Raw genomic sequence first — 17,885 nt, 5'->3', positions numbered from 1 at the left:
ATCTAACTCCCTCTTAAATATAGCCAATGAACTGGCCTCAACTACATTCTGTGGCAGAGAATCCCAGTTGTGGAGATACTGGTATCGTTGTCTCGTTGTAGAACATTGATCATCTTTTAATCTGGATTTTTAACTTAAGTATTGTGGGTTTTGTTAAATATAAATTATGATGTTTTTAAGTGATGTACTATGATTTTATATATATTTATGATATTTGATATGCAATGCATTTTTAATGTAATGTTGCCCCTTATCTGGACCTTGAGTCCGTAATCAAGTTTATTATTATTATTATTATTATTATTATTAATTCCACAGATTCACCACTCTCTGTGTAAAAAATGTTTTTCTCATCTCGGTCCTAAAAGACTTCCCCCTATCCTTAAACTGTGATCCATTGTTCTGGACTTCCCCAACATCGGGAACAATCTTCCTGCATCTAGCCTGTCCAACCCCTTAAGAATTTTGTAAGTTTCTATAAGATCCCCCCTCAATCTTCTAAATTCTAGCGAGTACAAGCGAACTTCTAGCGAGTACAAGCCGATTATGGTCTAGTTATGGTCATCTACAGTACATTCAGAAAGTATTCAGACGCCTTCACCTTTTCCACATTTTGTTACGTTACATCCTTATTTTAAAATGGATTAAATTATATATTTTTAAATCATCAATCTACACACAAAACCCCAGAATGAAGAAGCGGAAACAGATGTTTAGAAATGTTTGTAAAGTAATTAAAAATAAATAACTGAAATATCACATTTACATAAGTATTCAGACCCTTTGCAATGATACTCAAAATTGAGCTGAGGTGCATCGTGTTTCAATTGATTATCCTTGAGATGCTTCTACAACTTGATTGGAGTCCACCAGTGGTAAATTAAATTGATTGGACATAATTTGGAAAGGCACACACCTGTCTATATACGGTCCCACAGTTGACAGTGCATGTCAGAGCAAAAACCAAGCAATGAAGACGAAGAAATTGTCCATAGACCTCTGAGACAGGATTGTGTCTGGAGAAGGGTATAAAACAATTTCCGCAGCATTGCAGGTCCCGAAGATCACAGTGGCCTCCGTCATTCTTAAATGGAAGAACTTTGGAACCACCAGGACTCTTCACAGAGCTGGCTGCCTGGCCAAACTGAGCAATCGGGGGAGAAGGACCTTGGTCAGGGAGGTGACCAAGAACCCGACGGTCACTCTGAAAGAGCTCCAGAGTTCCTCTGTGGAGATGGGAGAACCTTCCAGAAGGACAACTATATCTGCAGCACTCCACCAATCAGGCCTTTATTGTAGAGTGGCCAGACAGAAGCCACTCCTCAGTAAAAGGCACATGACAGCCCGCTTGGAGTTTGCCAAAAGGCATGAGAAACAAGATTCTTTGGTCTGATGAAACCAAGATTAAAATTTTTGGCCTGAATGCCAAGCGTCACGTCTGGAGGAAACCAGGTACCGCTCATCACCTGGCCAATACCATACCTACGGTGAAGCATGGTGGTGGCAGCATCATGCTGTGGGGATGTTTTTCAGCGGCAGGAACTGGGAGACTAGTCAGGATCGAGGGAAAGATGAACAGAGCAAAGTATAGAGAGATCCTTGATGAAAACCTGCTCCAGAGCGTTCTGGACCTCAGACTGGTGCGGAAGTTCACCTCCCAACAGGAAAATGATCCTAAGCACCCTTACAGCCAAGGCACGCGCAGGAATGGCATTGTGAAAAGTCTGTGAATGTCCTTGAGTTGCCCGGCCAGACGTTGGACTTGAACCCGATCAAACATCTCTGGAGGGATCTGAAAATAGTTGCGCATCGACGCTCCCCACCCAACCTGTCAGAGCTTGAGAGGATCTGCAGAGAAGAATGGGAGGAAAAATACCCAAATACAGGTGTGCCAAGTTTGTAGCGTCATACCCAAGAAGACTTGAGTCTGTAATCGCTGCCAAAGGTGCCTCAACAAAGTACTGAATAAAGGGTCTGAAGACTTATGTAAATGCGATATTTCAGTTATTTATTTTTAATTACTTTGCAAAAATGTCTAAACACCTGTTTTTGCCTTTTTATTATGGGGTATTGTGTGTATATTGACAATAAAAAATAAAGAATTTAATCCATTTTAAAATTAGGCTGTAACGTAATTAAATGTGGAAAATGCGAAGGGGTCTGAATACTTTCTGAATGAACGGTAGTTATCGGAAGGATGTTGTTAAGCTGGAAATGGTGCAGAAAATACTTACAAGGATGTTATTGGGTTTGGAAGATTTGTTATGAGAGACTGGATAAGCCAGGACTTCTTTTCCCTGCTACGTAAGGATGACCTTCCAGAGGTAAATAAAATCATAAGGGCCATAGATAACATGAATAGTCACAATCCTTTCTCCAGGGTGGATGAGACAAAGTAGAGAGCATTGGTTTAGGATGAAAGAAGAAAGATATAAAAGGGGCCTCAGGACAACTTTTTTCCACACAGACTGTGGTGCTTGTGTGGAACGAGTTGCCAGAGGAAGTGGTAGGGTTGTGTGTACAATTACAACTTGTAAAAGATACAAGCAGGATCATGAATATGAAAGATTTGGAGTGATATGAGCCAGGTGCAAGTAATTGGGACTAAAAGCACTGTCCCACTATTCATTCAAGAGCTCTTCCGAGTTTAAAAAAAAAAAAATCAAACTCGTGATAAGCATGTAGAATGTACGTAGAGGATACGTCGGAGCTCGGGGCGTTTCTTAGCGGCTCGTAACGCAAACGGCAGGTTCTTGGGAAACGCAGTAAGCACGGGAAGACTCGTGAAGATTTTTCAACATGGTGAAAAATGTCCACGAGAGCCCTGAGTACCTACGAGTGGCCATTACCGTAAATCTCCGAGTCCAAATCGGGGCAAACTCGGGAGAACTCTTGAATTATCTCGTACAGTGGGACAGGGCTTTAAGTCAATTAGGCAACCTGATCAGCGTGTAGGGGAAGGGCTGAATGGCATGTTTCCCTGCTCCCATAGGGAGTGCTTTCTTGGTTGAAGATGTTGCATTGAAGATAAAATCTTCCACTGAAATCTTGTTGGCTAGATGGGAGAAAAATTCCCAAGCATTATTGAAGCTGGTTTGGAAAGCCACTTTATGTCCTGGCCATCAATATGCACCCATTTGCCATTCATCTCACTTCCAGTGCACACAGCTTAGCACCATGAAATGAGTGTCCATGTTTGCACTTTACCAGCACCAACCACAATTTGGAAGCAATTATTTGGATATGGAAGGTTGCCGGGTATTCTGCAACCATGAACAATGCTGTTTGTGATGGGGGGGGGGGGGCCTCGCTGTAGTTGGAGTAAAGGTAGTGCAGAGTACTGTCACAGCTTATATAAATTCTGGCCACTGCCACAAAACTGAGGCGAGACCATCATGTCGTTCTCCCCATGTTTGCAAAAGCTGTACATTAGGAAAATTGAATTCTTTCCGAACCAAAACAGCACCAGGCTGGTGAAGATGAGAATGAATACCTTGTGTTTACAGGAACACTTTAACATAGGGAAACCTCTCAGTGCACTTCCCTGCAACGTTACCAACAAAACAGCTCACTGTACCAAATACGGTACAACATGCCACATGAAGAGACCGTTGCCCAAACGCCCAACAAGCTTGCTCAAGCATTCATATCTTAATTATAGGAGGAAGGAAAGGTTAAGAAACATAATTGATTAGTGAAATAACGGCAGAAGTTTCAACATCGACAGTCATTGGTGTGGCTGATCAAGAGACTGGTATTTTAATATATTGTAAGGGTGGGGAATGGTAATGGAATTGTGGTGGGTGAACAAGATTTTTTTATGGTTAGAAAATGGAAACGGGTTTGAATTAACTTAGGATTCTAAAGTGTAAAGTTTAAAGTTAAACCAATGGATCTCCCTCCTCGTCCCACTTTTTTTGTAGTTTAGTAAGACAGGCCCACCGAGTCCGCGCCAACCAGCGACCCTGCACACTAGCACTATCCTACACACTAGCGACAATTTTAACAAAGCCAATTAACCTACAAACCTGCACGTCTTTGGAGTGTGGGAGGAAACCGGAGCGCCTGGTGAAAACCCACACAGTCATGGGGAGAAGGTACAAACTCCGTACAGACAGCATCCGTGCCCAGGATTGAACTCCGCCACCATGCTGACCACTCTTCCTGGTGCAGTATAAAGACACCAAGCAGATCTTTCTTTTACATATGTTAACATTTGAAAATACAATCGTGGCATTTAAGAGATTTTTAAATAGGCACATGGACATGCAGGGAATGGAGGATCATTTGCAAGTCAAGTTTATTTGATTGATTTATTGATAGAATTTATTTTCCACACAACCAGGGTCGGTGGAATTTTGGGTTGTCAGCAGCGATAAAATAATAAAGAACACACAACCACAATAAAAAATATAACACAAACAGCCACCACAGTGATGAATGCACAGAACTAGGTCGGTCCTCCTCCATTTCCCCCCGTGGTCGGGACCTCCACCCTCCGCAGCCGTTGCTGCGGGCGTCCAGATGGTAAGGGACAAAGTCAAAGGCAAGGTAAGTCCAGGATCGGCTCTTCCCCACCGGAGACCGCGGCTTCAGGCTGGTGTAGGCCGCAGGCCGGCGGTCGAAGCTCCCCTCCAGGGGAGATGGTAAGTCCATGCTGGACCCGCGGTAGAAGTTGGCCGCGGGCCGGCAGTGATGGCTTCTTCTTCCCCTGGGTCCCCCACGAGGGCCCGGGCTGTAGACGCCGCGCCAGCTGGAGCTGTGCAGACCGCGGCTTCAGGCTGCCGGCAGCCCCGGGCCAGCGAAACGGAGCGCTCCCCTCCAGCGAGGGCTCACCCGCTCCACGCCGAGAGTCCACGCTGCGCCTGCCGCTGAAGCCCCGGGAGTCCACGCGTCTCCGGGGAATGAGATGCGAGATGTGCAGTGAAATGAAAAGTGGCAATGCTCGCGGACTTTGTGCAAAATGACAAACAAACAAACTACAAACAGAATGGAACAGAATCACACATTATTTTACATATTAAATATTGTGGACGGAAGGAAAAAGGAAAAAAACAGCAATTTTAAAAAAAGCTTAGTTTAACCTGGCATCATATTGGGCACAGACATGGTGGGTTAAAGGGGTTGCTCCAGTGGTGTACAGTTGTGTATTCTATGTTAGCACAGAAAGTACAATTTGTATTCACAAAGCCTGCTTGTGACAGTTTGCTCTAAGATGTAGAGTCTTTTCTGTGGTTGAAGATCTGCCTCTTTCCTGTGGTTAAATGTTTTTAACTGAAAAGAGACAATTTCTTGTAAAGACACATGATCTTATTTTTCCAGCTCTTTCATATCACTTGGAGATTGATACAGAAACACAAGCCACCACGACCACAAACAACCATGGATCCACCATGGGCTAAGTGAAGAGATGCATCAACTACCAACAATGAATGATTTGATTCAGCCGCTTCAAACTGCACTTTCCCCAAGACTTTGAAAAATCAGCCTATTTGTTTAATTCTAAAGCCAGGGAGTGGCAGTAAAACATGGTCGCCTGTAAGACTCGGCAAGGTTTTCAGCAGATTTGTCCTTCTAGATTAAGATTTGGCACTGTCAGCTGTTTGCGTAACTCTCCAGGTACAAACAAGGCAGAATTTTACCTGTGGCTATCCTGTGGAGAACTTTATCATCTCAATGTGTTAAGACTGGAGTGGGGATGAATCTCCCCAGCAAACAGGAAACATAGATGTTTCCACTACTGATAAAGCTTTAAGGCCGCAGAATCTACCCAATACTTATTTATTTCTCATCTCCACCACACAGTTTCACTGGACGAACCATCATTAATGTCATCTTAGATGTCTCCCGTGACGTTTCCCCAATCTGTAAAGCAACCCCCCTCCTCTTTTATCCCCACGTCTATGTCACCTGCAGCGCCTGTACCCTAGAACGTGAAGCCACCAGTCCTGCCCCTCCCTCCCTTAGCCAGGTTTCTGTAATGGCTGTAACATACCTATTGCATTTACCTATCCACACCCCGAGTTTAACACACCTGGCCTCTCAAATTGAAATAGATGCAAATTAATCCAACAGATCTTCCTTGCCCTCTGCCAGAGATATCTTCCTTTTATGATAGTTCTGGTCTCGAACTGAATGAAATGCAGTGTTTCTGCCTCCTTATTTTTAATTTCCATATTCTATAAATCTTTGGTAGACAAAAATGCTGGAGAAACTCAGCGGGTGCAGCAGCATCTATGGAGCGAAGGAAATAGGCAAAGATTCGGGCCAAAACCCTTCTTCCGGCCCGAAAACGTTGCCTATTTCCTTCACTCCATAGATGCTGCTGCACCCGCTGAGTTTCTCCAGCACTTTGTCTAACTTCGATTTTCCATCATCTGCAGTTCCTTCTTAAACACTTCTATGAATCTTTTATGTTCCTTTGTAGACCAATGGCAATTGGGGATAAGAATGGGGGACTGAGATTAATTGAATAGATTATCAAAAGAGCCAAACGTTATTCCCTTATCATGTATCCATGCACTGTAAATGGCTCGATTGTAATCATGTATTGTCTTTCCATCAACTGGATAGCACGCAACAAAAGCTTTTCACTGTACCTCGGTACACGTGACAATAAACTAAACTGTAACTAACCGTAATAAGGCTCTGATGAAAGGTTCTTGACATGAAACGTTAACTGTTTCTCTTTCCACAGAAACCACCTGACTTGCTGAGAGTCTCCTGCATGTCCTGTTTTATAATTCAGATTTCCAGTATCTGTATTTCTTTGATTTTCTCTCAGCCAACGTGGATTTAATTGGCGTATGATACTGATTAATTTTATCCAGATTTTGGATTTGCTCCTATGGACAGTTTTCAATCATCTGTTTAACACGACTGTCTATTTTCCTCCATGCTCGTAGTATTGAGCTTCAGTTCATTGTTTATTTGTTTCGCAGACACTGACATTTTTGGAACAGATACAATTTTGATGTATTAGTGTACTATACCAGAAAAAAAAATCTGCCAGAATTATGGCCAAAAGCCATTAACATAAGATGCGTTGTGCATAGACATGATTCAAAATTGTATACAGCCTCATGAAAGAACATGCGATGAAATGTGCTCCCATTATGCTATTTAATGCATTATTCAACACACAGTAGCACAGTGGCAGAGCTGCTGCCTTGCGGTAGAGACCCAGGTTGGTGATTCTGACTACGGCTGCTGTCTGTACAGAGTTTACACGTTCTCCCTGTGACTGCGTGGGTTTTCTCTGGGTGCACCGGCTTCCTCCCACATTTGACAAATGTGCAGGTTTATAGGTTAATTGGCTTCCATAAATTGTCCCTAGGATAGTGTAGGATAGAACTAGCATACGAATTATCATAGGTTGCCGTTGATTCAGTGGGCTGAAGGGCCTGTCTCCATACTGTATCTCTAAAGTAAACTGAAAATGTACTTTTCCAATAACGTTAACTGAACAATTTGCAGTGATTCTTCCTTGCTCATGTGATGTAACTTATGCACCAGTCACAAGTGGGATGACATCATCTCCTGCTATGCCGTGCTCTTTTTAAATTGTTTCAAAATGTCATTCAACAATCCTGGCACATCCAGATTAAGATCCACAGTTTTGGACTGGGATCTCTGCAAGGAACTTTGATCCTATTGAAGTGGAACCAATACCCTTATCCCACCTACCATTGATCACATCTCCCCAATCACCTTTTAGTCCCAGTACCAATTTTGTGGCAGCCAGATCCTATGATCTTTCCTGGTCCTGACATCTGATCATTTTAACCCAGTCCAATATCCTAAGGTCATGACTCGCCTTCAATTGTTCTTCTCCCACTATCTCATATGATCAGTTGAGTCCAAGATCCCGTGATTTTTAGATTTCTAATGCAGACAGTGTTCTCCACCATCCCACTGCCCTAACCCCACACACCAATCCGTCCTGCAAAACCTTCTTCTTTATCAGCCCTAAACTAGGTCCTGATTCTTCTTCGGAAGCTTTCCATGCCTGATCTTTCTTGCATACATCACTTCCCTAGTCACCACTAGACCCTCTTTCCCAGCAACCTATCAAACCAGCTCACTACACTTTCATGAACCCAAGCCAAGATTCTATATTATTTAACCATCATGATGCCCAAAATTGGAACAGGGTCAATGGCCAGAACAATGTTTCCAGCAAGCGTTCACTCCAGTATAATCATGTGCATCTGTGCTGGACATCCTGGGGAAGGATATCCAGTGAGCATTTAATGGAGCATGATTTTCATTTTGTAGCAAAATCCATTAGCATGTTCGTTCTGATTTTTATCTAAGTGTCACTGCGACTTGCTGGCCTCCGAATCAGAAAGTCATAATTTCAAGCTCCATGCCAAGATTTGAGTGCTTAATTTAAGATGACATGTCTTTGCATGTTTCAGGGAATGTTGAAAGTGCATTGGTTTGGATGGAATATTTGATTAACCAAGGTCTTGTTTTTCCACTCAGGTGTCACAAAGGGCCGACAGTATGTTTTTTAGTGGGATGTAATGCATATACGCATGTAAACATTTATCTTGAACCACATCAATAAAAGCAGAGCAATATGTTATTTATTTATTTATTTGCTATTTTTGTAGGACCCCACCATTTTTCCATGCAGTGATAACTAAACTATTAATTTGACAGCAGACACAATGGGAGTTTCTGATACTGCAAGTTTCTACCCACAGAATCTACAACTGTACATTATCATCCCTGTTCAGGAAAGCCCATTGAAACTCCTTCATTATGGCACAGTACAGGGTCTAGAATAGCATGTTGATTTCCCTACACAGCAATCTAGAAATTAGTTCTCATACACTACATTCATTCACTCTGCACGCCATTATCGCTGAAATGACAAAATGCTGGAGGAAAGAACTCAGTGGGTCAGGCAGCATTTGTGGAGGGAAAGAAATTGCATCGTTGCGGGTCGGGACCCTTCAATCAATAATGATAAGATTGATTTGACTATGGTGAAGAAAGTTGGAAAGAGAAGTAAGGGATGGGGCAAAGCTTGGCAAGTGATAGATTAATACAGGTGAGAGGAGGGTGATTGGCAGATGGGTGGAGGTAGTGACAAAGTCCAGAGGTGAAAAGGAGACAAAGGGAAAGAAAAGGAGAAATGAAATGTAAAGCAGGAAAGACAGATATGGATGGAAAGGGAAGGAGGGGGAATGAAAGGGAAGGGTGGGAGATAAACCTAAGGAGGGGATAGGAACAGAATAACGGGAGAGATGTTAGCGCATTGCTAGGGGGATTGGAGGATGAGGGGGGGGGAGGAAGGTGCAGGATTTTATTTGAAATTAGAGAATAGAAAAGTACTTGATAACACTGTGAAACATTGAGAAGCAGATAGATTAACAGATCATGTACACAGATTGTTAAACTGTTATGGATAGGCACAGACAAAGTAATCATAAAGCCTTAACCAATACTAGAGAATGATTATTATTCCAGAAGATTAGAATGCAGGTGTTAGGTATGCTACAGGTGTAAAAAGTCCTGATAAGATGACACCTGGAGTAATGTAGGTTCCACCATCGGGTGCATATACTCGGTTTAGTGGGAGTGCAGGATAGGGTGATATCTAGAGAGATTGCATAAACAACAGTTGCATACCCAGAATTTAGACGGTTACAGGGAAATGGCTTCAAAGTTTCCTGGAATTAAGGCAGCGAGAGAAATATTAGCCCTGCTGGTTAGATGGAGCATAGTCTTAAAAAGGAGAGGCAAAGAAAATGAGGAAATATTTGTGTGAAAGAGGATGTAGAAACTTCAAACTCAACACCAGACTGTAGGACAAATGTTCATTTAAACATTTGGGATTGATAATTCTTCAATAACCACTGGCATTAAAGAATAGGCGGCAAAACTAAGTTTTAGGTCAGCCAATCTTTTCCTTTCTGCTTGTGTGTGAATGTCAATAGCATCGAGTTTCACTTAGAGTGCTGGTTCCTAACCTCCCGTACGCAGCCCAATTCTGGTCCATGAAGGAAGGGCTGTAAGGATGTCCACAACATTTCATTTCATGCTTGTATTTTGTTTTAATTATTTAATTTGATTTTATGTATGCTTTTATCGTGTGTTTAATAAGCTGCAGAGCCAAAATGAAAATGTTTTGAAATATCAGCCGTTAAGTCTAAATGTTTGATCAATATTTGACCGTGGATGAGAAAGTTTGGGAGCGACTGACTTAGAGCATGGCCAGATTGTAAATCACCAGACTCCAAGGGTCAATCTTGAGGAAGTAACTTGGATGCCTTCAAAAGGAGACCAGTCAAGTACATGAAAGAAAGGGGAATTGTGAACAACAAATTATGAGGAGACAATATTCATGAGATAATAATCACTAGTTGAACTGAATGGTCTGTTTCTGTACTCTGGCTTAATTTGTTCAATTGAGCACACACCAGGGTAAGAACACAAGATCCTCCTGGCATTTATACACAAGCCACACACTAGGAAATGTCAAAGAAAGATGTTCTCTTTACATGGTAACTTTAATCTTTAAATAATGTCTCCGCTTAGTCTCACCCAGTCCCCAGGTTAAGAATTGATCTAATTTTCTGAAACAATTCTCAAAGCAGTAAGAAAAATTAATTAGACCTAAAAAACTCTTCATCTGGCTTTGAGAGATTTTCACACGGCACTCCTGCTATCAGTCTGTATTAGTCAACATTCAGCAAATGAACCACGGAGAGAAAAACAAAGTTAATGTCACTTAGGCAATCAACTGCTGCTAGCATTTCCTGTTTTTAGTTTCAATTTACAGCATTAGCAGATTTCTCATTTTAATTTAGTTGGATTCTTGTTCCCTGGCATTTGATAAACAATTATAATTTGTTTAATTAATAACATCAATGTCCTGCTTGTTCCCAATCTTTACCAGCATTTACATAAATCAGATCAGCGCTGTTTATCATTTGAATTCGCAGAAATAAAATTTAAGTGAGCTTACCCGAAAAGTTGGAGAGTTTTATGGATGTGTCATTGTCAATTGGCTTCATCCCGATAGCATTATTATATTTAACCTCTTCCAAGAGAAGCTTCAATTTCTGGGAGTAAATCAATATGTCTTTCTCAGCTTTGTGCAATCTGGTATCAAACTCCAGAAGTTCTTGTTGGTATTGAGTTACTCCATCCACATCATCTAGAAATAAATATAAAATGTCCGATTTACTTGAATTACAAAGATATGTCATTTTATCAAATCTTCATTATAATTGTCGATATTGGAAAAACCTTTAGTATACATTTTCTGGCAGGGTTCCAAGGACATTTGGTACTGATGCATGTCAATGATAAAACACTTCCTTTACATGTTTTTCAAACTGTAGTTCACTTTGCAAATAAATAGCAATGCTGGGTCCCTCAATGGCTCCATCAGTATAAGATGTTGCATTTATACCAAATATTTAATGAACTTCTGCGGGTGGCATACTGGCACAGCTGGTAGAGCTGCTGTCTCACAGTGCCATAGACCTGGGTTTGATCCTGACCTCTGGTGCTGTGAAAGTGGAGTTTGCACGTTCTACCTGTGACCACATTGGTTTGCTCCGAGTTCTCGGCTTCATCCCACATCCCAAAGACGTGCTGGTTTGTAGGTTAAATGGCCTCTGTAAATTGCCCTGAGTGTGTAGGGAGTGGACAAGAAAGTGGGATAACATAGAACTAGTGTGGATGGATGGGTTACTGATGGTTGCCTTGGTCTTGGTTAGCTAAAGAGCCTGCTTCCATGCTGTATCCTTCAGTTAATCAATATTAAATCATTCAAAAGGATGCGCTGAAGCAATAAGGAAGTGGTCAATTTGAAATGCAACTGCAATTTGCACACAGCAAAGCCTTGAATGCAAATGTTATACTGCCCAGTGTTGGAAGAACAATATTCGCCAAGTCAACCGAATTATGCTTTTTTTTTCCAAGATAATTTCAGATTGGACTTGAGGTAACATCTCAAAAGAAATATAGACCATCTGTCAATGGCAGTTCCCTCCATATTGCATTGAGCTTCAACATAGATTTTTGTACTCGTCAATAGAGTACAACATCAACACACATATTGGGTCATATAACAGCTCGGATTACACAATACTCGATTGAACTGTACCAAGTTAGAACCTAAGAATCTTAGATTATTAGTAACCTTAGAGTCTTGGGTTACTAAGAATCACCAGTTCTATTCTCCTTTGACAGGTCTGGGGGGGGGTTATCACACTTGCTCTGAGCAGACAGATCATGATAGATAATTATTTTATGGCTCCTGAATCATTTTGGAGCTTACCTACCCTCCAATCAACTTTTCCTTCACCTTGGAACGCTGAAATGGTTCAGCAGGAGAACCCTCTTCTGCACACTGCCGTACCGTGGTAATTTCTGAGATCTCATCCTGCCCCCATGGGCTTGTGACTGCTTGAATCTGAATTGTGTTTGGGGCTTCTCACCAGTGATATTTGGTGCAACATTCTGAAAGGAGTGGTGTAGCAGGTAAGTGCTGAAGGGCATTATGTTGACTTCAAGGCTTCTGTATCGTGCTGTTGCTACCTTTAATAGGAACTTACCTCTCAATTTTATCATAAACTATCATGTTAGCAACTGATAATTTATGATTTTATCATAAACTATCATCAGCACTGTGCTTATCACTAGCCAGATACCGAAATCATTCACAATGGGCAGCTAGCACTAAGCTGACATGATATGCAAACAATGCACACCTAGATCCGCATGCCTATTCCGGAGGGAGCAGGGCTTTACGATTTAACCCAGAGAAATCTCCATCTGCATGCATTTCACTGCCAAATATCAGTCCTTGTCGGTCTGTCTGTCATTTTCCCTTAGCCAAATTTAGATTCTTTTTTTAAAAATATATTGTCAGTTTAGTTTATTGTCACGTGTACCAAGGTACAGTGAAAAGCTTTTGTTGCATGTTATCCAGTCAGCAGAAAGACAATACAGAATTACAATCGAGCCATTTATAATGATGTACACATGATAAGGGATTAACGTTTAGTGCAAGGTAAAGCCAGCAAAGTCCAATCAACGAAAATCCAAGGGTCACCAAAGAGGTAGATAGTATTTCAGCACTGCTCTCTGGTTGTGGTAGGATGGTTCTTTTTTATTATTATTTATTTATTAAAAGTACAATACATTGGAACAAAAATTATGTAGCCAAATTTAGATTCAACAATGGGTTGGATCCATTTAGCAGGATGTGAGCCAAACCAGACAGATGGGACTAGAGTTGATGGGATGTGTTTGTGGGTGTGGGCAGGTTGGGCCGAAGGGCCTGTTTCCATGCTTTATGATTCCATTACAAGAGTAGAATGAGTAGTATGACGTATAAAATCCAAATAATTCTGTGACTACACATCCTTGTGACCAAAGTAATTGGGTGGTTGTCAATGTTCACCTTACATTGTCTGCAGTGGCGGACTGGGTCTAAAAATATTGGTTGCCAGGAGACAAAGGGGGCCCACTTCATCAGGGGCCCACTTGATATAGGGGGGCCACTTGATATAGGGGGCCCACTTGATATAGGGGGCCCACTTGATATAGGGGGCCCACTTGATATAGGGGGGCCACTTGATATAGGGGGCCCACTTGATATAGGGGGCCCACTTGATATAGGGGGCCCACTTCACCAGGGGCCCACTTCATCAGGGGCCCACTTCACCAGGGGCCCACATGATATTGGGGGCCCACTTCACCAGGGGCCCACTTCATCAGGGGCCCACTTGACATAGGGGGCCCACTTCATCAGGGGCCCACTTCACCAGGGGCCCACTTCACCAGGGGCCCACTTCACCAGGGGCCCACTTCACCAGGGGCCCACTTGACATAGGGGGCCCACTTCATCACTTCATATAGGGGCCCACTTCACCAGGGGCCCACTTCATCAGGGGCCCACTTGATATAGGGGCCCACTTGATATAGGGGGCCCACTTGATATAGGGGCCCACTTGATATAGGGGCCCACTTGATATAGGGGGCCCACTTGATTTGATATAGGGGGCCACTTCATCAGGGGCCCACTTGATATAGGGGGCCCACTTCATCAGGGGCCCACTTGATCAGGTGCCCACTTGATATAGGGGCCCACTTCATCAGGGGCCCACTTGCCATCGGGCAAGCCGACACCCTGGCCAGTCCGCCACTGATTGTCTGCACCATATTTAGCATTGTAAATAAATCAGACACAAAGTCAAAAACAGACATTGTTTTTGGTGCCCTTGCATCATAATTTAATAAAAATGTATGACTTGGAATTGTTAGTCCTCAACCTTCATCAAACAATTTCAATTGATTTATGATTGATTTCAATTGAGCACCAACATTAATTAAGAGTTCAGATGGGCAGAGAAGATGGAGCTTAAATCAGGCTTCCGGGGGTGGGGGGGGGGGGGGGGGGGGGGGGGGGGGGGGGTATTAGTGCCCTAGGAACGAGGGGAGGCCACATGGCCAACATTCCTGCTCCACCACATTGAAGGAGCCACTCAGTTCTCCATCTGTTCCCACAATACATCCTTTTCCCTCTGTCCTGCAATATTTCTGTGCTCAAATCATTTGTCTATCCATTACAATTTTCAAACCTACTCAACCTCAATGACATTTTAATAAAGAGCATTGTAGATTTATACTTCGTATGATAAGTACTTCACCCTGAATGGCCCCACTTAAACTAAATGTATGCAACCCTTTCTTTGGAACCCCAGAGGAAATTATGTATACCTTGCTGAACCTTGTAATCACTTAAATCTTACATTTAGAGTCATACAGCACAGAAATAGACCCTTCGACTCAACTTGCTCATGCCGATCCAGATGCCCCATCTACACTAGTCCCACCTGCCTGTGTTTGCCCCATATGCCTCTAATCCTTTTCTATCCATGTGCCTGTCCAAATGTCTTTTAAATGTTGTTATAGTAGCTGCTGCAACCCACTTCCTCTGGCAGCTTGTTCAACACACCCACCACCGTCTGCGTGAAAGATCTGCCCCTCAATTTGCTATTAACATTTTCCCTTCTCACCTAAATCCTGTGTCTAGTTCTAGTTCTGGAGAGATGCTCCTCAAACTGCAGAGCGGCCTGGACAATACAGCTCACCCCCTCTATGACACACTGGTCCACCTGAGGAGAAACAGACTGGTTCCACCAAGATACAGCACAGAACGCTACAGAAGATCATTCCTCCCTGTGGCTGTCAAATTGTACAACTCCTCCCCCTTTTGTCAGAGGGTAAACTGACACTGACTCCCCTCCTCTCACCCACCCCCAATCTTGGCACATCCCCAATCCTTTCCACTCGTCACTTTAATTTCATGTTTAATGTATTTTGTGTTTATAAGACTGTTAACATCAGAGATGCATGTCAAGATCCACCAGGGCAGGGAAAAGTGCCTGAGAGAGCTTGGTGAGGGGCCTCGCATTGACCATTACTTTCTAAGAGGTAGGCCAAATCAGTCGAGTGAAGCCCAGTGGCAGGTTAACCACCACAGGGTATCAGCACCCCAGGCCAAGCTCAACCAAGTACTGTCCCAACAACGGACACGAGTCATTGGGCCCAACCAGCCACAGTCAGCGGTAGAGAGGAAGATGGAAGGAAAAAAGCAGAATGGAGCAGTCCCTAGCTGTGGCTGAAGAGAAAAGATGCTGCCTGGACTGCCACGTGACCATCTAGAGGCTAACCATAAGACACACACCCAGGTCTGATCACCTTGCGGTGGGTCTTCCTCGACTGTGGGTGTCTTGTGATAAAAGGCCGAAACACCCAGTGACGTTGAGGTACACAACTGAAGATGTCTGATTGGTAGCAAAATCACCCAGTGGTCATCCCCAAGAATACCAGGTGTCAGTTGTGGTGAAGAACCTTAGGGATTGTAACATCCAGTCCTACTAATCAATCTGGCAGATCAATCGCTCAATTTCCATCCTGGGATAAATATTAGTTTTATTTTATCATAAATTTTACTCAGAGACTCACAGAACAACCTGTCAGACGTTCCTATGCACTACAGCCCCCAAACTGACATTTCCCATTGCCACACACTATCTTAACTGATGTGTTACTAATTCATCCAACTGTTATGATCTCGGCAGCTAATTCAAAGAGATAAAAATTATATGAGCAACAAGACAGCCACAAGGAGTTTTGTTACAAAAGAAGGAACTGAGATGCTGGTTCACGCTGAAGGTAGACACAAAATGCTGGAGTAACTTAACGTAAACCAGCATCTGCAGTTCCTCCCCACACAGTGCTTTCAAAGGAAGTTGGGTTAATAAAGAAAAAATGGAAATTAACAGAAACACTCCGTAGGTCAAGCAGCATTTGCAAAGAAACAGTTAATATTCCAGATCACTGACCCTTCAATAGTAAAGTGTTTTTTATATTCAGAGAGGGGGAGAGGAATGGAGAAAACAGAAGAATAATCTGCCTTGGAATGAATAGCAAGACCGTATCGGTAACAATTACTTTCTAGTTAATGAGGAGACTTAGATACAAGAAGGGAACATTATTAAACTGCAGGATATAGCAATGGGTAGAAATTGAAAACATAATGGAATGCTGAAATGAGAGTCAAATCGTAACCTCCGAACCTCTCAGGCAATATTTACAGAAACAGGTAAAGCCAAGTCAATGGAATGGGTGGGTGATAGAATGGCTTAGAAAATAGGTGCAGCAGTAGGCCATTCGGCCCTTCGAGCCTGCACCATTCGCCATTCAATATGATCATGGCTGATCATCCAACTCAGTATCTGGCTCATTGGCTTGTTCTGACACAAACAGGAAAGACTGGTTCTCAGAGATTATTTAATTTATTGAGCGCATTGGACTGCACGATGGGGTTATTAAAACCTGGAGATCAGAGAAACAGGAGCTTAAAATGCTGCGGGGGGAATAGTGTTCTCAGACTAGTCCATCACGGAAGCATCTACATGAGGTGCTGCCTCAAGAAATTAGAACATGTTATTCAAGTCACACCCACTGTGCCCTGTCTTTTTCTTGTTGCTGCTGCTGCTAGTCAAGCCTGAAATTCCACAACTGTGCCGAATGACATTCAGTCATGGGATCTCCACCCACTAATCATGGCATTTAAACTGGTTTATAGCCTCTCTCTTCCGGAAATCTAGAACACGTACTGTCCATTCTCCCACTATCGATATCACCCACTGAGGACCCTGCCACCATCAGATTCCTCTACAAACTCCTCAACTTTCCCTGTTGACTGTGGAACAGCCTCCCACTTCCCATCAGAACTGCCCCCTCCATCGACTCCTTTAAGTCGAGACTTCAAACTCATCTCTACTCCCAAGCCTTTCTTGACGTCCTCTGAGCGAGGGCTATATGTATGTAGTGATGTTTGTAAGTAATCTATGAACCACTGTTGTATAATGTTAGTACCTCCACCAATGTGAAGAACTTTGGCCAACGGGAGTTGTTTTTTAAATGTGCTATAGAAATAAAAGTGACGACGACTTTCCCGGTCTGTTATTGTAGATTCTATTAATGTTGATATAATTGGCTGGGCTGATGCTCATCATCTCTTGAGAACTCCCATTATAATCTGGAGATACAGCATGGATTTAGGCCCTTTGCCACACTCAGTCCACACTGACCACCCATCACCCATTCACACTAGTTCTATGTTATCCCACTCTCCTGTCCAATCCCTACATACTAGGGGTAATTTTGCAGAGGCCAATTAACCTGCAAAACCACATGACTTTGAGATGTGGGAGAAAGCCCACACGGTAACAGGGAGAACGTGCAAACTCCACACAGACAGCCCGAAAAAGGTCAAGATTGAACCCAGGTGTCTGGCCTGTGACGCAGCAGCTCTACCAGATGTGCCACTTTTATGATTA

General features: G+C 42.9%; 1 pseudogene; it reads right to left on the bottom strand.

Annotated features, from left to right (window-relative positions):
* The window catches only part of LOC129704629 (alpha-1,3-mannosyl-glycoprotein 4-beta-N-acetylglucosaminyltransferase B-like), a 126,604-nt pseudogene that overhangs the window by 80,160 nt on the left and 28,559 nt on the right, over positions 1-17,885 (bottom strand).

Source organism: Leucoraja erinacea, chromosome 1, assembly GCF_028641065.1.
Source record: "Leucoraja erinacea ecotype New England chromosome 1, Leri_hhj_1, whole genome shotgun sequence".
Lineage (NCBI taxonomy): Eukaryota > Metazoa > Chordata > Chondrichthyes > Rajiformes > Rajidae > Leucoraja > Leucoraja erinaceus.
The sequence above is the reverse complement of the archived record's forward strand: the minus strand, read 5'-3'. Positions and strand labels throughout refer to the sequence as shown.